This window comes from Giraffa tippelskirchi, chromosome 9 (genome assembly GCF_054371585.1).
Source record: "Giraffa tippelskirchi isolate mGirTip1 chromosome 9, T2T-mGirTip1v1.2.pri, whole genome shotgun sequence".
In the NCBI taxonomy this organism is placed as follows: Eukaryota; Metazoa; Chordata; class Mammalia; order Artiodactyla; family Giraffidae; genus Giraffa; species Giraffa tippelskirchi.
The window spans coordinates 20,571,904-20,594,533 of record NC_137283.1 but is presented as its reverse complement, the minus strand read 5'-3'; the positions used below and the strand labels follow the sequence as shown (position 1 = coordinate 20,594,533).

General features: G+C 40.4%; 1 long non-coding RNA gene and 1 other non-coding gene across 9 annotated transcripts in view; one reads left to right on the top strand and one right to left on the bottom strand.

The window, feature by feature from the left end:
• LOC145520777 (uncharacterized) overlaps positions 1 to 22,630 on the bottom strand; it is a 204,587-nt gene that overhangs the window by 89,238 nt on the left and 92,719 nt on the right. The gene's annotated exons all lie outside the window — the stretch shown is intronic.
• On the top strand, positions 14,798 to 14,870 carry TRNAE-CUC (transfer RNA glutamic acid (anticodon CUC)). Its single transcript has one exon. It is a non-coding gene; the product is annotated as a tRNA-Glu (tRNA).

The following is a 22,630-nucleotide window of genomic DNA, read 5'->3' as shown; positions in this document are numbered from 1 at the left end:
CATGCATCAAAACTACTATCCTGATTCACAAGAACACTTACTTAAGAGCTACATGGAATAGGTATTCCCTCATCATGGGATCAATTGAAATTCCCAAGTTTTTCAATTTTGGGGAGAAACATCTAGTAAGTGTGATCTACTGTTTTTCACTAAGTGAAATGGAGTAAAACCATAGAATCATCAGAGCCACAGGGAACTCTAAAAACCTCCTGGGGTCAGGGATGAATGAACTGGAGCCCAGAGATGTAAATGATTTAAGGTCATGTGTCTAGTTCGTGGCAGATTAGAGATTCAAACTGTGACCCCCAGTTTTTATTTCAAATGCAATGAACTTTTCACTGATCCCAGAGTAAGGGGCTAATCTTGCCCTTCTAGTCCAGGTTATAGAATGTTACCTGATCTATTGCATGCTTGCCATTAGATTTCTATTTGTAACTAAAAGCTGTCTAAACCACTGTTTGGAACTGAGATAGATAAAAAAGAAAAGAAGTAAATAGATTTCCACCCCCTCTTCTCCAAACCCATGTCTTTGACATTCTCTAATGATTATAGGACTAACTTTCAGAGTTTAAAGGGGAAAATTGTACAAACATAATTAAACCCTTTATTTTGTATTGGAGCATAGCCAGTTAACAACGGTATGATAGTTGCAAGTGAACAGCGAAGGGACTCAGCCATACATATACATGTATTGATTCTACCCTAAACCCTCTCCCATCCAGGCTGCCACATAACATTCAGCAGAGTTCTCTGTGCTATACAGTACGTCCTTGTTGGTTATCCATTTTAAATACAGCAATGTGAACATGTCCATCCCAAACTCCCTAACTATCCCTTTTCCCCATCTTTCCCCCTAGCAACCATAAGTTCATTCTCTAAGTTTGTGACTCTCGTTCTGTTTTGTAAGTAAGCCCATTTGCATCATTTCTTTTTACATTCCACTTATAAAGGATGTCATGTGGTATTTCTCGTTCTCTGTCTGACTTACTTCTGTCACCCCTTGCACCCCTGGGCACACGCATGTGTACACACAGGCACTCTCATCCCTGAGCCCCATTCATGTTGCTGACAATCTCTAGGTCCATTCATGTTGTGGCAAATGGCATTATTTCATTCTTTATAATGGCTGCATAATATTTCACTGTAAATATGTACCACACCTTCTTTATCCATTCCTCTGTCAATGGATATTTAGGTTACTTCCATGTTTGGCTATTGCAAATGGTCAAGCAACCATCTTTTTTTTTAATTAAGAAATTCTTTAAATACTAATTTAGAAAGATCTCCAAGGTATATTGTTAGCTAAATAATGCAAAGAGCAGACCAGTGTATATAGGTTAATAGTTATGTTAATATATTTTCTCATATGTGAATATACTATCGCTTAAATAATACACACAAATGTTTCTGCTGTATCTATGAAAAACCCACAGTTAACACCATATTCAATGAAAGATTTCCCCCTAAGATCAGGAAAAAGAAAAGGGTCACCATTTCTATTCAACACTATGCTGGAAATTCTAACTAGTGCAATTAGGTACAGAAAAGAAATAAAAGACATTCAGACTGGAAAACAAGAAGTAAAACTATATCCATTCACAGAAAACATAATTTTATATATTGAAACCACTAAGAAAAATCCACCAAAAAACTATGAGATATAAAAAAATTCAGCAAAGTTACAGGATACAAGATCAATATATTAATATAAAAATCAGTTGTTCTTCCATATACTAGCAATGAACACCCACTAGGAAAGCAATCAAAAAACAAAAACAGAAAATAATGAGTGTTGGTGAGGATACAAAGAAATTAGAACCTTCAAACACTGCTGGGGGGAATAGGACATGATACAGTCACAGTGGAATACATCAGCAGTTCCTCGAAGAGTTAAACATAGACGTATCATTGACCCAGCAGTTCTACTCCTCCACACACAAACTTGCACATGAGTATTCACAGCAGCATTATTTGTAATAGTGGAAAGAAGGAAACAACTGAAATATTCAGCAATTGAGGAATGGATAAACAAAATGTGATGTATCTATGCAATGGAATACTATTGAGTCATAAAAAGGAATGAAGGTCTGATATGCTCTACAACATGGAAGAACTTTAGAAACATTATGCTAAATGACAGCATATTATATAATCCTACTTATATTAAATGTCCACTGCAATGGTTGCCAGGGAGTTAAGGGAGTGGGAATTGGGAGGTGTATAAAGTTTCATTTTGACATGATGGGGCATTCTGAAATTAGATAGGATTGATGTTTACAAAACACTGAATATACCAAAAATCACTGAATTATACACTTTAAAATGGTTAAAACAATGAATTTTATGTTTTATGTAAATATGCTTTACTTCAATTAAAAAATTTTTTTTAAAATATTGGGCCCCAGGGAAGTGAACTAAATGAAGGCAGGAAAAGGAGGGAAATATTCACTTTGTACCTTCTGTCCCTTTTGAATTTTATTTGATGTGAATTTGTGAAACACACAAAAAAAATGAAAATCAGGAACATAAATTGTTGGGCTTCAATTTTTACTCACAAAGGTAGTAAATTCCAAATTTGGAGATCAATGGATGGTTAAACCCGATTTTAAAGTTGCCAACTTTTACAGCCTTTAGAAATAGGATAGCGTCTTGCCTGTGGTTCAGTGGCTACAGTCCCATGTTCCTAATGCAGGAGACCCAGGTTCAATCCCTGGTCAGGGAAATAGATCCCACATGCTGCAACTAAGAGTTCACATGCTGCAACTCAAGATTCTACATGGCACAACTAAGACCCAGCACAGTCAAATCAATAAAAATAAATTTTAGAAAAAGGAAGAAATAGGACAGCTTCTCCTATGTTTAGGCAGACATGATTGTCTTTGCCTGTAGGTCAGATCATCTCTCAGAGCCTCCTCTCCATTCTAGATTCTAGAAAATCAATACTTCTGAGTGATGAGATTCGTGGTATAATTCCCATCCTCAATCAATAAACAAAAGAAAGTTAAACCCATTTATCTGTCCCATGTTGCTATGTGATGTGAATACCAGGCTGCGTCCACCAGCACCCATTCATTCCTCAGCTTAACTGGATTGGATTGTGTGTATGGGGTGGGTGGGTATGGGTGTGTTTCTGTGTGTGAGAGAGAGACAGAGTGATTTTCAAAGTCACTAAGACATCTGATGAAAATACAGACCCCTAGACCACACCTGGTTTTAGAAAAGGCAGAGGATCCAGAGATCAAATTGCCAACATCCACTGCATCATCAAAAAAGCAAGAGAGTTCCAGAATATCTAGTTCTGCTTTATTGACTATGCCAAAGCCTTTGACTGTGTGGATCACAATAAACTGTGGAAAATTCTGAAAGAGATGGAAATCCCAGACCATTTGACCTGTCTCTTGAGAAACCTGTATGCAGGCCAGGAAGCAACAGTTAGAACTGGACATGGAACAACAGACTGGTTCCAAATAGGAAAAGGAGTACGTCAAGGCTGTTTATTGTCACCCTGCTTATTTAACTTATATGCAGAGTTCATCATGAGAAACGCTGGGCTGGAAGAAACACAAGCTGGAATCAAGATTGCCAGGAGAAATATCAATAACCTCAGATATGCAGATGACACCACCCTCTGGCAGAAAGCGAAGAAGAACTAAAGAGCCTCTTGATGAAAGTGAAAGAGGAGAGTGAAAAAGTTGGCTTAAAGCTCTATGTTCAGAAAACTAATATCATGGCATCTGGTCCCATCACTTCATGGGAAATAGATGGGGAAACAGTGGTAACAGTGTCAGGCTTTATTTTTGGGGGCTCCAAAATCACTGCTGATGGTGATTGCAGCCATGAAATTAAAAGACGCTTCCACCTTGGAAGGAAGGTTATGACCAACCTAGATAGCATATTTTAAAGCAGAGACATTACTTTGCCAACAAAGGTCCGTCTAGTCGAGGTTATGGTTTTTCCAGCAGTCGTGTATGGATGTGAGAGTTGGACTGTGAAGAAAGCTGAGCGCCAAAGAATTGATGCTTTTGAACTGTGGTGTTGGAGAAGAGTCTTGAGAGTCCCTTGGACTGCAAGGAGATCCAACCAGTCCATCCTAAAGGAGATCAGCCCTGGGTGTTCATTGGAAGGACTGATGTTGAAGCTGAAACTCCAATACTTTGGCCACCTCATGCAAAGAGTTGACTCATTTGAAAAGACCCTGATGCTGGGAAGAATTGGGGTCAGGAGGAAAAGGGGATGACAGAGGATGAGATGGTTGGATGGCATCACTGACTCAATGGACATGAGTTTGGGTAAACTCCAGGAATTGGTGATGGAGGAGGCCTGGTGTGCTGCAATTCATGGAGTCACAAAGAGTCGGACATGACTGAGCGACTGGACTGAACTGAGACCACACCTAAACTCACTGAATCAGAATCTCAGGATCCATGAGGGCAGGACCCAATAATTGGTATTTTAAACCACTGCTGTAGTTAAAAGAAGTGCAATGTTATAACAGGTGAAAGGGGTTCAGAGTTGAGAGGTGCCTTACTTAGTATCCATAGACCTAAGGTTTCTTCCTCTAGGACAAGGAGTCAGCCATTTACCAGGGGGGTCTTTCCCAGAACCATATCTGCCTCGGGGCTTAAATTTCTTCATTGGAGGGTGCTACTCCTTTGGGTTAAAGCAAAGTAAACCATTAAGAAAATATCAGTTACTAAGTTCTCATACCGGGAGCTGACAATGGATCAGATCATGAATTCTTTATTGCCAAATTCAGACTTAAAGAAAGTAGGGAAAACCACTAGGGCATTCAGGTATGACCTAAATCAAAGCCCTTATGATAATATGGTAGAAATGACAAATAGATTTCAGGGATTAGAATTGATAGACAGAGTGCCTGAAGAACTATGGATGGAGGTTCATAACACTGTACAGGAAGCAGTGATCAAAACCATCCCCAAGAAAAAGAAATGCAAAAAGGTAAAATGGTTGTCTGAGGAGGACTTACAAATAGCTGAGAAAAGAAGAGAAGCAAAAGGCAAAGGAGAAAAGGAAAGATATATCCATCTGAATGCAGAGGTCCAAAGAATAGCAAGGAGAGATAAGAAAGTGTTCTTAAGTGATCAGTGCAAAGAAATAGAGGAAAACAATAGTATGGGAAAGTCTAGAGATCTCTTCAAGAAAATTAGAGATACCAAGGGAACATTTCATGCAAAGATGGGCTCGATAAAGGACAGAAATGGTACGGACCTAACAGAAGCAGAAGATATTAAGAAGAGGTAACAAGAATACACAGAAGAACTATACAAAAAAGATCTTCATGACCCAGATAACCACGATGGTGTGATCACTCACCTAGAGTCAAATATCCTGGATTGTAAAGTCAAGTGGGCCATAGGAAGCATCACTACGAACAAAGCTAGTGGAGGTGATGGAATTCCAGTTGATCTATTTCAAATCCTAAAAGATGATGCCGTGAATGTGCTTCACTCAATATGTTACCAAATTCGGAAAACTCATAAGTGGAGTTTTCTAATCCCAGGAAAAGGTCTGGACTGGAAACGGTCAGTTTTCATTCCAATCCCAAAGAAGGGCAATGCCAAAGAATGTTCAAACTACTGCACAATTGCACTCATTTCACACACTAGAAGGACTTCCCTTGTGGCTCAGCTGGTAAAGAATCTGCCTGCAATGCAGGAAACCTGGGTTCAACCCCTGGGTTGGAAAGATCCCCTGGAGATGGGAAAGGCTATCCACTCCAGTATTCTGGCCTGGAGAATTCCATGGACTGTATAATCTATGGGATCACAAAGAGTCGGACATGACTGAGCAACTTTCACTTCACTTCAATTCACACTGTAGCAGAGTAATGCTTAAAATTCTCCAAGCTAGGTTTCAACAGTAAGCGAACCAAGAACTTCCAGATATACAAGTTGGATTTAGAAAAGGCAGATGAACCAGAGATCAAATTGTCAACATCCACTGGATCACAGAAAAAGCAAGAGAAATGCAGAAAAACATCTCTGCTTCTTTGACTACACTAAAGTCTTTGACTGTGTGGATCAGAGCAAACTGGAAAACAGTGACACACTTTATTTTCTTGGGCTCCAAAATCACTGCAGATGGGGACTGCAGCTATGAAATTAAAATATGCTTGCTCCTTGGAAGAAAAGCTATGACAAACCTAGAGAGCATAGTCAAAAGCAGAGACATTACTTTGCCAACAAAGGCCCATACAGTCAAAACTATGGTTTTTCCAGTAGTCGTGTATGGATTTGAGAGCTGGACCATAAAGAAGGCTGAGCGCCAAGTGATAGATCTTTTGAATTGTGCTATTGGAGAAGACCCTTGAGAGTCCCTTGGACTGCAAGGAAATCAAACCAGTCAATCCTAAAGGAAATCAGTCCTGAATATTCACTGGAAGGATTGATGCCGAAGTTGGAGCTCCAATACTTTGGCCACCTGATGCGAAGAGCTGACTCATTAGAAAAGACTCTGATGCTGGGAAAGACCGAAGGCAAGAGGAGAAGGGGACGACAGAGGATGAGATGGTTGGATAGCATCACCGACTCAATGGACATGAGTTTGAGTAAGCTCTGGAAGATGGTGAAGGACAGGGAAGCCTGGTGTGCTGCAGTCCATGGGGTCACAAAGAGTCAGATATGACTCAACGACTGAACAACAACAAGGTCTCAGTATGAATTAAAGTGTGAGTTTGCTTTCCAAATCCATTAACTGACTGTAAGGCTCATAAAGGCCAGGTCACAGTAGAGGTAATTTTTAATGTGAGGTTACGTCAGTGATGGGATCAGCAGAGCAGCACTGTTTTCTGTGTTTTTCTTTTTGTTTAATATTTGGCTGCACCCTGCAGCATGTGGGACCTTAGTTGCCTGACCAGGTGTCAAACCTGCACCCCCTGCATTGGAAGGCAGAGTCTTAAACACTGGACTGCTAGGGAAGTCTCAGCATCACTGATTCAGCCCAAAAGCTAGAGAGATGCTTGAGAGTGTACATGTGATGTGGGGGGTGGGATAGAGGTGCCATCTTAGGGGGTTTGAAGGAATATTACTTATACACTCTGTGTGTAATAAACCACCCTAAACTGGTGGCTTAGAACAATGGTTTAGTATTTCTCTCAAGTCTGTGGGTCATACTGGTGTCACTAAGCCTTTCACTCTGGGATTCTTCCTAGTCTGGGTGTCGTAGGGAATTGTTCCAAGAGACAAAACCAGAAGCTGAAAAGCCACCTGAGGCTCCTGAACTTACATACAATCACTTCTGGTACCTTCTGTTGGTCAGTAAAAGTGCCTAGACGAGCCCAGACTCCAGGAGTGGGCAAATGGCCTCTACCTGTTGATGTGTGTGTGTTAGTCGCTCAGTTGTGCCCAACTCTTTGCAACCCCATGGACTGTAACTTGCCAGGCTCCTCTGTCCATGGGATTCTCCAGGCAAGAATATTGGAGTGGGTTGCCATTCCCTTCTCCAGGGAATCTTCCCACCCCGGGAATCAAACCTGGGTCTCCCGCATTGCAGGCAGATTCTTTACCATCTGAGCCACCAGGGAAGTCAGACCTTTTGATGAGTAGCTGCCAAATATCTCTGCCAGGCTTTACAATCTACAACAGGAGGCAGCATGAAGACCCTAGACATCCAGAGAAGAGACTTCAAAGATGAAGAGGGGAAGCAAGAGAAGATTACTATGAAGAGGTTCAAAGACATGAAGGTGAACACTGCCTAATTTAATCCTTTTCCTTGGACTCACCAACTGGACAAATCTCCCTAAATGCAAAGGAGGGAAGAGACAGACAACACATCTCTCTGCCTTTCAGTAAGTGTACAATAGCAGTTTCCATTTACTAGTAAGGAAATTTGAACTTCTATAGACTCCTAACTGATTAAGTCACATACCATTTAGAATTCAAGTGCCAAGAGAGATTGCTACCTGGTTAAGAATGGTGATGGTCTCTCATATAGAGTCTAAGCACCTGCACTTCCTAATAACCATCATTTTGGCTCCATTTTTTACAGTGTTTTGCTTTTCACATATTCTATCTTTTAACCTCTGCCCTATGATAAAGGTACCATGATGGGTCTCAATTTATCAATGAAAACAAGGCTGAGGGAAGCTAAGAGAGTTGTTTAAGGTCACTTGAGCCAGTAAAGGCAAAGCCAGCATTCACACCCAGGTAGGCTGAAGCAGCTTCCACTCTTTTAAGCATACACCACCCCCTCTGCATTTAGAGGTGTTTGTTGTTGATGATGATAACATGGATGGTGGCCGTGGCTTTGTCATTTCAAACACCAAGATATAAAATGGTTTTTATTTTGCTTCTTAAAAAGAAATGACTATGGAAAGAAAAAAAATATCCAAAGAAATCAACACTCCCTGGACTTCCCTGGTGGTCCAGTGCTTAAGACTCCCAGCTGTTACTACAGCAGGCACGGGTTTAATCCCTGGATGGAGAACTAAGATCCTGCATACCACGTGGTCAAGAACAAGTATTTGTTGGACTCCCCTCGTGCTTAAGTGGTTAAGAATCCATCTGCCAGTGCAGGGGACATGGGTTCAATCCCTGGTCAAGGAGGATTCCACATGCCACTGAGCAGCTAAGCCTGTGTGCCCCAACTACTGAGCCCCAGTGCTGCAACTACTAAAGCCCGTGCGCATGAACCTGTGCTCCGCAACAAGAGAAGCCACTGCAGTGAGAAGCCTGCACACTGTAACTAGAAAGCAGGCCCCACGCCCCACAACTAGAGAAAGCCCTTGCACATCAATGAAGACCTAGCACAACCAAAAAAGTATTTGTTGAACAGTAAGAATATATTAAGGGCTTCCCTGGTGGCTCCATGGTAAAGACTCCGCCTGCCAATGCAGGAAACTCAGGTTTGATCCCTGGATTGAGAAGATCCCCTGGAGGAGCAAATGGCAACCCACTCCAGTGTTCTTGCCTGGAGAATCCTTGGACAGAGGAGCCTGGCAGGCTGTAGTCCAAGGAGTCACAAAAGAGTCAGACATGACTGAGCCACTTAGCAATGACAATGAAAAATATATTATCTGAACATTTGTCAAGGTAAAACGTAAAATCCTTACCAAAAACAAAAAAAGAGTGAGAGAAATAAAAAAAAAAGAAAAGAAGAGAGAGAGAGAAAGAAATACCGATAGGCATTTTCTGTGAGAATAAAGAAAACACCTATTCTGGATGGGGAGCACATGTACACCCATGGCGGATTCATGTCAATGTATGGCAAAACCAATACAATATCGTAAAGTAGAAAAATTAATAAAAAAGAAAACACCTATGGAGAGCTTGCTAGTAGGCTGTCACTAGGTGTTTTTATATAATATGTTGCTGTTTTTGAGGTAAATACTGTCCTCAGGGTATAGATAAGAGGGAAAATAAAGGTGGTTAGAATTACTCAGGGTCTTAATTCTTAGGTTTTCCTAAAGTGTTACTTTTCAAAAGGACTTTTGTAACATACTTATTTTGCCAATCATACCCTATAAACTAAAATTAATTTGAAGATACTTTTTCAAAAATGACCAACCACAGGATTTTAGCAAACATCAGCCAAGTTGTCTTAAGGAGATTTCATTCTCATCATATGAATTAGAAACTTTTAAGCTTCTCTAAGAGTTTAAAAACCAAGTTCGTCAAAGACTTTATGCCACCAAAAGTAAAATATTCAGCAGTACTCTGAGATAACCAGTATATGTGGGGACAGACGTAACAGTTAAGGGAAGAGAAATTATTTCACATCTTACGTCCTAGGAGAAAAAGCTAAAGGAAATATGAATTGCACAGTTACTAGGAAAAACTTAGGTAATTATGGTTTTTTAAGAAACGACTTTAGAGACTTTAATTCCCTTTAAAATAGAGGGACTGAGAGCCTTTCAAAAGGTAATTGTCACATATTAAGACATATAAGCAATATTAGAACAGATTTTCCTTCTCATTCTGCTCCATTAAAAGGTTTTAATCTTGATCCACCTAAAACTTCTATCTTCCAGTGAGCATTAAGTATCAACCTCTATCCAAGCTGCTGATCACGTGTTCCATACAGTATAAAATTCATTTGTATCAAGTGTATAATTCAATGACTTGGGCTTCCCTCATAGCTCAGTTGGTAAAGAATCTGCCTGCAGCACAGGAGACCCTGGTTCAATTCCTGTGTTGGGAAGATCCCCTGGAGAAGGGAAAGGCTACCCACTCCAGTATTCTGGCCTGGGGAATTCCATGGGCTGTATAATCCATGGGGTCGCAAAGAGTCAGACACGACTGAGCAACTTTCACTTCACTTTCACTTTAGTAACTTTACCAAGTGGTACAATTATCATCATAAATCAGTTTAAATATAGTTTTATCTCCCCCAAGGAGATCTCTCTTGCCAGTGATCTCTGTTCTTAGTCGTAACTTCAGACAACTAACCTAGTTTCTGTCTGTAAATTTGCCTTTTCTGACTATTTCATGTACATACAATATATGCCTGCTTGTGTGTGGCTTCTTTCACTTAGCGTCATGTTTCTGAGGTTCTGACATAACACATATCAGTAGTTTGTTCCTTTTTGGAGCTGGAAAGTATTCCATTGCATGTACCTGCCACATTGTGCCTATCCATTCATCAGTTGATAGACAATTAGGTCGTTTCTAGTTTGGGACTGTTATGAGTACAGGTTCTCTGAATACTAGGGTGGGATTCTATGTATGGACACATGTTTCCATTTCTCTTGGGTAGACACCTAGGAATAGAATTGCTGGTCACAGAGTAGTTTTATGTTTGACTTTTTTGAAAAAATTGCTATTTTCCAAAGAGGTATGAGTGAGTTGTGAGATGAGAAAGATCATTTGCTCAGAGCTGGTCTAAAACCCAACTGCTATCTCTATTCGACCCCAACCAAATTCACAAGGCTGTTCTTCAGTGAGCTCCTCTCTAACTTACATGTGTGAGGATAAGGTTTAGGGGCAGAACTGCTAGAATCACCATGGTAGCTTTCTCTGGGTGGAAAGACCTTTCTAGGGGGACTTTCTAAGAAAAGTCATAATGGGTATGCAAAATCTAAAGGAAGAGAAAATGTTTCCCATATCAAGCAGCCTGCAGTAACTATTTACTGGATACAGAGCTTTTGTCTGGGATGATACAAAAGCTGTGGAAATGGATAATGGTGATGGTTGCACAACATCACAAATATGCTTAAATACTTAAGGCCACTGAATTGTACACTTAACAATGGATACAATGGGGCTCCCTTGGTGGCTCAGTGATAAAGAATCCACCTGCCAACACAGGAGACACAGGTTCGGTCCCTGATCCAGGAAGATCCCACATGCCTTAGAGCAACTAAGCCCGTGCACCACAACTATTGAGCCTGTGCTCTAGAGCCCAGGAGCCACAATTACTGAGCCCATGTGCTGCAACTACTGAAGCCCGCATGCCCTACATCCCGTGGTTCACAGCAAGAGAAGCCAATGTAATGAGAAGCCTGTGCATCGCAACTAGAGAGTAGCCGCTGCTCACTGCAACTAGAAAAAAGCCCACGCGGCAATGAAGTCTCAGCACAGCCAAAAATAAATAAGTAAAATTATTATTTTGTTACAGCTACAAGTTAACTTTTATGTTACATATATGGTACCACATTTTTAAAGAAAAGCTAAGAAAAGCATTGGGTCACATCATTCCTGTGCATAAACTACTCATTGTCCTCCCATCACTCAGAATAAAATTCAACTTTCTTACAAAGGCTTATGACACGCTGCACAATCTAGCTCTCAGCACTCTTCCACCTGTCTTGTGCCTCTGCCACTCTTTGTCACTTTGGCCTCCTTTCTCTTTCTTAAACCTTGAGCTAAGAGGCTTTTCCCAGTTCTCCTGCTGGACCCAATCTCGTCCTCCAAGCCTCAACTCAAATTTATCTTCTCAGAGTTGTTGCTGTTTGGTTGCTCAGTCAAGTCTGATTCTTTGTGACCCCATGGACTGTAGCCTGCCAGCCTCCTCTGCCCATGGGGTTTCCCAGGCAAGAATACTGAAGTGGGTTGCCATTCCCTTCTCCAGGGGATCTTCCCGACCCAGGGATTGAACCCATGTCCTCTGCTTGGCAGGCAGATTCCTTACTGCTGAGACACCAGGGAAACCCTTCTTCTCAGAGAGACCCTCCTTAAGTAGCCTCCCCAAGTCAGTCTGTCTCTCCTTCCTCCATGCTCTGTTCATTTCCTTCCCAGCACTTACTACAAGCAGCAATTATTTTTTACTATTTTACTGCCTGCCTCCCCCAGTAGAAGTAAGCTCCAAGGTGGCGAGCTCCTTCTCCGTTTTGTTTACCCTCTACGCCTAAACACAGGTATACTGCCTGGTACAGAGCAAGCCTTTGAAAAATATTTATTGAACATGATAAATAAACAGAGCTCTCTCAAGTGTCAAGGAGTGAGACTTAATTGCAATTTTAACTACATTAAGCTTGCATTTAAACATTCATTTTGCAGTTGGTTTTCTAATAAAAAATAATAACCTTCATTGGCCTAGTTTCATACTAATGATTTTTATAAGACTTTCCCACATGGAAGTGTGGTATGGAAAAAAATAATCTGGGAAGACTTGTTTCCCTCACATCAATGATCACTTTTGTTTCTGTTTTTTAAAATGTTTCTTATTTTATACATTTGGTTGCTTTGCTGCGACATGTGGGATCTAGTTCCCTGACCAGGGATCGAACCTGGGCCCCCTGCATTGGGAGTGTGGAGTCTTACTGGACCATGAGGGAAGTCCCTCAATGATCACTTTTTAGAAACCATGTATAAGAGACAAAAAAAAAAAAAGATGAAGATATTTTTAAGCTCCTTTACACACAAATTATGTATTTTTGAAAAAGATCACAGACAAGGGAATCTTACACCTTTCTAACTAAATATTTTCCAGAGCAAAATTAACTCCTTTGCTTAAAGTCAAAAGAATGAATGCTAAATTCTAAAAGTATAATATGGAGTGGGCAAAAAAATTCCTGAGAGAGATGGAAGAAAACTGAATTCACATTTTAAAATTCTGTAATATCTGTGGAGCCTTAACTCTTGTGTACTGGCTACATGGTAAGTTTACTATTTGTAACAAAAGTGACAAAGTCAGAATCATCTATCCAATGTCAAAGCCCCTATTGGTCCAAACCGCAAAACATAAAGAATCCACTCTCATTCTGATCCTCTGTCCTCGGAGTATTCCACACCTGACCTCTACGGCACCTTGTCCTGAACTGTCTTCTAAAGCATCACCCCATCATCCTGTTCCAGTTAAAACCTACCTATGCTATATTCAATCCTTCAAGCCAGCATTATGGCAGAGAATCTGATCAACAAAACCATAACGATGTGTTTATGGAACCCAAAGCATTTTAAGGGCCAGCACAGATTGTCCACTAACACAAGTTAGCCGCGGCCTCTTCAAGACAGAGACTTTAATAAGCTGCATGACTTCAGTAGTGAAATACAAGGAGCGCAGGAGGAGACGAACGTTTCAGATGACAAAGCACAGCCTGAGGCACCCTCAACACACTGAAAGAGGAGAGGACCAGCAGACCTTTGGCTATGTGAGACTGAGACACTCAGGAGATAGACTTGGGCTGGAAAAATTACATTTGAGAGCATCAGCCCATGAATGACCACTAGAAGCACGGCAGTAGGAGTACCTCACATTGTCCAAGAAAAGCGGCTCGAGCGAGATGAAAGAGTCGCTCGTCTTGGTTTCTGCCAGCACCCTTTGGTCGGCCTCTCTCTCAGAGCCTGCTGGCCATTCCTGCCACCTCCATTCCTTCTCATTTCAGCAGCTGGAGGGGTCCTTTTGATGACCGAGTCTTTTCCTCAAAACTCCCCAGAGACTACACCCATCTCCCTGAGAAAAGACCAAGTCATGGCAATGGCTTACGAGGACCGCAGGATCTGGGGCCCGTTGCTTCTCTGACCTCATATCCAAGGGTTCACAGCAAACCGCCACGGGGGGCATTCTCCTGTCCTCAAACACCCCAGGCTGACTCCTTGCCTATGGGGCTTCGTCAGAGATGCTTTGCTAGGTACCCACATGTCAGTTTCTCTACTTTTTTTTTTTTAATAAATTTATTTATTTTAGTTGGGGGCTAATTACTTTACAATATTGTAATAGTTTTTGCCATACATTGACATGAATCAGCCATGAGTTTACATGTGTTCCCCTTCTCTACCTTTTTTAAGGCTTTGCTCAAACATCTCAGAAAGGCCTACACTGACCTATTCTTCCTTTAAATTCCCACCACCCCCTTCCCCATACTCCCTACCCTCCTGCTCATTTTCTCTTCTAAAGCACTTATTAACATCTAGTTTTGTAATGATTTGTTTTATTAAGTGGACACTTAAAAATGTCTCTAAGAGAAGGAAGTCTTATTTGCTTTGTTTGCTAATGCATCCCAAGTACTTAGAACAGCGACAGGCATATAGTAAGCTCAATATATATTAGTTAAACATCAAATGAAATCTAGAGAGAATCCTAAGGAATTTGAACATTAAATGATAGGCAGAAGATCAGATTACCCCTATAGAAATTGATAAAAAGCTTTCTAAAAGACAAAAGAAAATTTGGAGATTATGATTTAAATGAATAAAAGCGAGAAAAACTTTCAAAAATGAAGTGGTCAAGAGTGTCTAATGCTGCCCAAGGGCCAAATGAGATGAAGAGTAAAAGACACCTCCTGGAGTTAGTAACAAAGAATGCATGGACCTTGGAGACAGAAGTTTCAGTCACTTGTGGCTAAGACACATCAGAAGAATTTCAAAAGAGTTTACTAAAAGTTCGGAGAAAAGGGACTTCCCTGGTAGTCCAGTGGCTAAGACTCTGCACTCTCAATGCAGGAGGCCCAGGTTCAATCCCTGGTCAGGGAATTAGATCCCACATGCTGCAACTAAAAAGATCTCACATGTCACAACTAAAGATTCTGCACAGAGATGGAAGATCTCACATGCTGTTATTAAGACACAGCACAGCAAAATAAATTAAAAAGAAAAAGCAGATGTTGACAACACTTCTAAGGTTTAACTCTGGAGGCATGGTTCACTGGAGGCTACCACATATAACAGACAACCACGCAACTCTCAGAGTTTTCTTCATTAAAACTGTGCTCCCTTACATATTCTGTCCAGAGACCCTCATCAAAGGAAAAGACAGTGACTTATGAAACCATTTTTTCCAGCATCAATTCTTTCAAGAGTTTTTCTTTTGTATATCAATTGAAAGTATGTATGACTTATTATTTTAAGTCAGCTTCACAGGGGCTTCTCTGGTGGTCTAGTGCTTAAGCATTTGCCTACTAATGCAAGAGACATGGGTTTGATCTCCGATCTGGGAAGATCCCACATGCCACAGAGCGACTAAGCCCATGCACCACAACGACTGAGACAGTGATCTAAAGCCCACAAGCTACAACTATTGAGCCTACATGCTACAACTACTGAAGCCCATGTGCCTAGATCCTGTGCTCCACAACAAGAAAAGCCACCTCAACGAGGAGCCCAAGCACTTCAACGAAAAGTAGCTCTCAATCCACACAATTACAGAAAGCTTGTGTGGAGCAATGTAGATCTATTGCAGCCAAACATAAATTTTAAAAAGACAGTTTGAAAAATTACTTCCTTCCCATTAGCCTGAGAATCTCTAGGCCTTCTGACACCTACCCTTGAAAATGCAATTTCCAACATACTGTACTTAAGCTATAAGGCACCATAACCCATTAAACTTAACACAGTAAAAAGTACTTAAGCCCCAAAGCCAGCTTTTTATTTAATTGGGAAACATTAAAGACATTCCCACTAAAGTGAGGTATATGGCAAGGATGCCCACTGTCTCTACTACTACATATTGAACACCTTGTTGGAGGATCAGCCAATGTAATCAGACAGGAGGAAGCAATGTGAGTCATAAGAACTGGAAAACAAGAAGTAAAACTATACCTGCAGATGATATAATGATATACCTGCAAAAGCCAACTGGTTCAACAATAACACTAATTTAAACAATAAAATAGTTCAATAATATAGCAGGATATAAAATTAACTTGCAGAAATCAACAGGCTCATATACACAAGCAATGACCAGTTAAAAGGCACAATAAAAACTAAAAGCCATTTACAACAGCCACAACAACAAAGATAAAATATTTAGGTATTCAGTTCAGTTCAGTCGCTCAGTCATGTCTGACTCTTTGCAACCCCATGGACCGCAGCACACCAGGCCTCCCTGTCCATGACCCAACTCCTGGAGTTTACTCAAACTCATGTCCATTGAATCAGTGATGCCATCCAACCATCTCATCCTCTGCTGGCCCCTTCTCCTCCTGCCTTCAATCTTTCCCAGCATCAGGGTCTTTTCCAATGAGTCAGTTCTTCACATCAGGTGGCCAAAGTATTGGAGTTTCAGCTTCAACATCAGTCCTTCCAATGAACACCCAGGACTGATCTCCTTTAGGATGGACTGGTTGGATCTCCTTGCAGTCCAAAGGACTCTCAACAGTCTTCTCCAACACCACAGTTCAAAAGCATCAATTCTCTGGCGCTCAGCTTTCTTTAGAGTCCAACTCTCACATCCACACATGACTACTGGAAAAACCATAGCCTTGACTAGACAGACCTTTGTTGGCAAAGTAATGTCTCTGCTTTTTAATATGCTGTCTAGGTTGGTCTTAAATTTCCTTTCAAGGAGTAAGCATCAAAAAAAAAAGGAGCAAGTAATTTCATGGCTGCAGTCACTACCTGCAGTGGAGCCCCTAAAAACAAAGTCAGCCACTGTTTCCATTGTTTTCCCATCTATTTGCCATGAAGTGATGGGAGTGGATTTAGGTATTAATTAACAAGAAATATGTAAGTCATATGAGGAAGTCTCATATAAGCATTCCTGAAATATGTATACTTCATGGAAAGATAGTCCTTATTCTTGGAAAGCATAATCCATCATAAAGATGTCACCTATCCCTAAATTATAAATGTAATGCAATTACAATAGAAATACCAATAAGTTATTGTTTCTGGAGCTAGACAAGTTGATTCTAAACTTCATATGTATTTTTAAAAATAGAGTTCACAAGAATAGGTAGAAAAACTCCAAAAGGCCGGAGGGAAGACTAACTCCAATAGATATTAAAACATACCATAAAATCTCTATAATTAAAACTGTGCGGTACTGGAGCATAAAATAGACAGACTAGCAGAAAAAATAGGAAGTCCAGAAATAGACCCAAGTATATATGGAAATTTAGCATTAGACTATATGTTCAGGATAAATACCCAGAAGTGAGACTGATGAGGCAAAGGGAAAACATAACTATTTTTAGATTATTAGTGCCTTTTTTTTCTCACAGGTTTACCAGCAGTGTGTCTTGTCAAACTTTTGAATTTTTGCCATTTACATGAAATGAAAGTGGCATCTCAGTGCAGTTTTAATTTTCTCTCTCTTATTATGAGTGAAATTTAATATCTTTTCATTTATTCAAGAGCATTTTGTATATTTTTATATCATCCTTTTTATGAAGGTGCAATTTACATACAACAAAATGTACAGATCTAAAGTGTTCAGTTCAATGAATTTTGACAATTGAATACACCTCTGTAGCCATCACTCAGAACAAGATCTAGAACATTTCCATCACCCCAGAAAGTCCCCTTGAGTTATTTTCCAGTCAGTCCTCCTACTCCCTCCAGAAGCAACCACTTTCTGCTTTCTCTCACCATAGATTAGTTTTGTTTGTTCTTTGTCTTTGTATAAATGGAACATACAATATGCATATCTACTATGTGCATGTCTCTAAGTATTTTGCTCAACTTCATTTTTTGATTCATCCATTAATCCATGTTGAGCATTAGTTCATTTCATTAGTTCATTTCCAGTTATTATTGAGTAGAATTCCATTCTAAGGATATAACACAACAATTGAAAAATTAAATTTTATCTTCCATATGGATTCTCACTATTGAAGAACAGAGTTGCAAATATGGAAAGGGGGAAGATCAGAATGAATCCTGCCATATTTGATTGGAACTGGAGCTATTGGTATGAACTTACAGCTCTTAATACATACAGCTAGATGTAGAAATGACTTCAGGTATGTGTAGGTGTCCGCTTCATGGATCACGGCCTTATTGTGGTGAAGGGGCCTGCATAACTCAATAAAGCTATGAGCCATGCCATGCAGGGCCACCCAAGATAGACACGTCACAGGGAAGAGTTCTGACAAAAAGTGGTCCACTGCAGGAGAAAATGGCAACCCACTCCAGTATTCATATTCATGCAAAAAGATATGACACTGGAAGAGGAGCGCCCCACCCCCGTCCCAGGTCTGAAGGTGTCCAATATGCTCCTGGGGAAGAGGAGAAGGCAGTTACTAATAGCTCCAGAAAGAATGAAGTGGCTGGGCCAAAGCAGAAAGGATGCTCAGTTGTGGATGTGTCTGGTAGTGAAAGTAAAGTTTGATGTTGTGAAGAACAGTATCACATGGGAACCTGGGATGTTAGCTCCATTATTCAAGCTATATTGGATGTGGGCAAGCAGGAGATGGCGAGATTGAACACTGACATCTTAGGAATCAATTAAGTAAAATGGATGGGAATGGATGAATTTTATTCAGATGAGCATTATATCTACTACTGTGGGAAAGAATCCCTTAGAAGAAATGGAGGAGCCCTCATAGTCAACAGGAGTCCAAAATGCAGTACTTGGGTGCAAAATGACAAATAATCTTCAAAAATGACAAATAATCTCGGTTCCTTTCCAAGGCAAATGATTCAGCATCACAATAATCCAAGTCTATGCCCCAACCACTGACGCTGAAGAAGGTGAGGTTGATAGGTTCTATGAAAACCTATAACACCTAGAACTAGCACCAAAAAGAGATGTCCTTTTCATCATAGGTTGTTGAAATGCAAAAATGGGAAGTCTAGAGATACCTGGAGTAATGGGCAAGTTTGGCTTTGGAGTATAAAATGAAGCAGGACAAAGACTAACAGAGTTTGCCAGGAGAACACACAGGTCATAGCAAACACCCTCTTCCAAAAACACAGGAGACAACTTTACACATGGACATCACCAGAAATCAGACTGATTGTGTTCTTTGCAACCGAAGATGGAGAAGCTCTAAACAGTCAGCAAAAACAAGACCTGGAACTGACTGTGGCTCACAGCATGAGCTCCTTATTGCAAAATTCAGGCCGAAATTTAAGAAAGTAAGAAAAACTACTAGGTCTTTTAGGTATGATCTAAATAAAACTCCTTATGTTTATACAGTAGAGGTAATGAACAGATCCAAGGTATTAGATCTGATAGACAGAGTACCTGAATAACTATGGACAGAAGTTCATAACATTGTACAGGAGGCAGTGACCAAAACCATCCAAAAGAAAGAGAAATGCAAGAAGGCAAAGTGGTTATCTGAGGGGGCCTTACAAACAACCACGGAAAGAAGAGAAGTGAAAGGCAAGGGAGAAAGGCAAAGATATACCCAACTGAATGCAGAGTTCCAAAGAAGAGCAAGGAGAGATAAGGCCTTCTTAAATGAACAATGAAAAGAAATAGAGGAAAACAACAGAATGAGAAAAACTAGAGATTTCTTCAAGAAAATTGAAGATATCAAGGGAACATTTCATGCAAGGATGGGCACAATATAGGACAGAAATGGTAAGGACCTAACAGAAGCAGAAGATATTAAGAAGAGGTGGCAAGAATACATACAAGAACTATACCAAAAGAGGTCTTAATGACCCAAGTAACCACAATGGTACGGTCACTCACCTAGAACCAGATATCCTGGAGTATCAAGTCAACTGGGTCTTAGGAAGCATTACTGCAAACAAAGCTAGTGGAGGTGATGGAATTCCAGCTGAGCTACTTCAAATCCTAAAAGATGATGCTGTTAAAGTGCTTCACTTAATATGCCAGCAAATCTGGAAAACTCAGCAATGGCCACAGGACTGGAAAAGGTCAGTTTTCATTCCAATCCCAAAGAAGGGCAATGCCAAAGAATGTTCAAACTACCATATAATTGCCCTCATTTCATATGCTAAAAGTGTTATGCTCAAAATCCTTCAAGATAGGCTTCAGCAGTATGTGAATGACCAAATTCCAGATACTCAAGCTGGGTTTATAAGGAAAGGCAGAGGAACCAGAGATCAAACTGCAAACATTTGTTGGATCATGAAGAAAGTAAGGGAATTCCTGAAAAACACCTACTTCTGCTTTACTGACTATGCTAAAGCCTTCGACTGTGTAGATCACAACAAACTGTGGAAAATTCTTAAAGATATGGGAGTACCAGACCATTTTATCCGTCTCCTGAGAAACCTGTATGTGGGTCAAGAACAACAGCTAGAACCTTACATGGAACAATGGACTGGTTCAAAACTGGGAAAGGAGTACAACAAGTCTGTATATTGTCACCCTGTTTATTTAACTTACATGCAGAGTACATCATGAAAAATTCTGAGCTGGATGAATCACAAACTGTAATCAAGACTGCCAGGAGAAACATCAACAGCCTCAGATCTGCAAATGATACCACTCTAACGGCAAAAAGTGAACAGTAACTAAAGAGCCTCTTGATGAGGATGAAAGAGGAGAGTGAAAAAGCTGGCTTAAAACTCAACATTTAAAAACTAAGATCATGGCATCTGGTCTCATCACTTCATGGCAAATAGGGCAAAAGTGGGAGCAGTGACAGATTTTATTTTCTTGGGCTCCAAAATCACTGTGACTGTAGCCATGAAATTAAAAGACGCTTGCTCCTTGGAAGGAAAGCTAGGATAAACCTAGACAGTGTATTAAAAAGCAAAGACATCACTTCGCTGACAAAGATCCATATGTATGGTCCAAGTTATGGTTTTCCTGGTGGTCATATTTAATGTGAATTGATGCTTTTGAATTCTGGTGCTGGATAAGACTCGAGAGTCCTTTGGATTGCAAGGAGATCAAATCGATCAATCCTAAAGAAAATCAACCCTGAATATTCATTGGAAGGACTGATGCTGAAGCTGAAGCTCCAAAACTTCGGCCACTTGAGGTGAAGAGCCAACTCACTGGAAAAGACCCTGATGCTGGGAAAGACTGAAGGCAAAGGAGAAGTGGGCAGCAGAGGATGAGATCGTTAGATAGCATCACTGACTCAATGGACATGAATTTGAAAAACCCCAGGAGATAGTGAAGGACACAGGAGCCTGGTGGGCTGCAGTCCACGGGGTCACAAACAGTCAGACGTGACTTAAGGACTGAACAACAACAAATGTGTAGGTATACGTGTGTATGTACGCATATACATGTATACCCTGGCTTTGACAGCATGGGAACAGTGTCTTTCCAAAAGTAACGAGTATACCCACCATCTATACCTTGGTTTCTAAATATCACTCTTTTTGAAAAGAATCAGCACACTTTAGGAGAAGTGGCTGATTCCAGGATTGAGGCCGACAAGTACGATGCTAGTCTGGAACATCTTCTGCCAGACAGTAAGAATACTCTCAAAAAACAATGTTACTGTCTCACAAGGACAGAGGAGGTGGTGTGGAGGAACTTTCACTGGCCAATTTTAGACAATATGAGCATCAAAATGCATAAATACAAGAAAGGATTATAACACATTTTTAAAAATCCACAAGTCCCTATTGTTACTAAAAATTAAAAAAAAAAAAAAAAACAACTAATGTTGGGTAGAGGGAAAGGTTTTTTAAAAGAGAGAATAATATCAACTCAACAATGTAAGAAGAAGGACTTCCCTGGTGGTCTGGTGGCTAAGACTCCGCACTCCCAATGCAGGGGACCTGTGTTAGATCCCTGGTCAGGGAACTAGATCCCATAGGCTGCAACTAATGCGTTTATATGCTGCACCTAGAAGACCCTGCATGCTACAAACAAGACCCAGCACAACCAAATAAATATATATAAGAACAAATGATAGAAATAGAGAAATCACCATTTTATAATCACTTGGGGAATAACTGATTTAGACAAAAGTCACCATGGTGTAGAAGGCTGCTGGAAGTCAGGACATTCACATGAACTCATGTGAATTCCTTATTAATTATACAAGGGAAATGGACAGTTATAATGGTAGACTCAGCAGGCACCATATTAACCAAGTGATGAAAGTAAACACTGCCCATAATTGTGCACACTGATATCATGTGTCTCTGAGTGGATGCGCTGAGAAGTACATAGAATTCTATCCAAAAATGCTGAATCTCATCATAAGGAAAGAATTAGAGAGTTCCAAATTAAGGGACGTTTGGCAACTGGAGCTTGGGCTCCAAAAATAACAGTGGCATGAAAGACAAAAAGAGGAGACTAAAGAAATAAGACAACCAAATGCAATGTGTCATCGTTCACCGGATCCCAGAGCAGGGGAGGAAAAAAACAAACACTTTAAAGAACAGTAGTATTGAGATACTTGGGGAAATCTGAATATGGGCTATACGTTAGGTAATACCATTGCATCAATGTCAAATTTCTTGACTATAATAATTAAATTGTGGTTATGTAGGAGAAATTTTTTGTTCTTTGGAGGTATAACCTTAAGTACTTGGAGATGAATTATCATCATACTTGCAACTAACTCTTAACTGGTTTGGGTGTGAGGTGGAGGTGAAGGAAATACCTAGGTTTTTTTTATGTA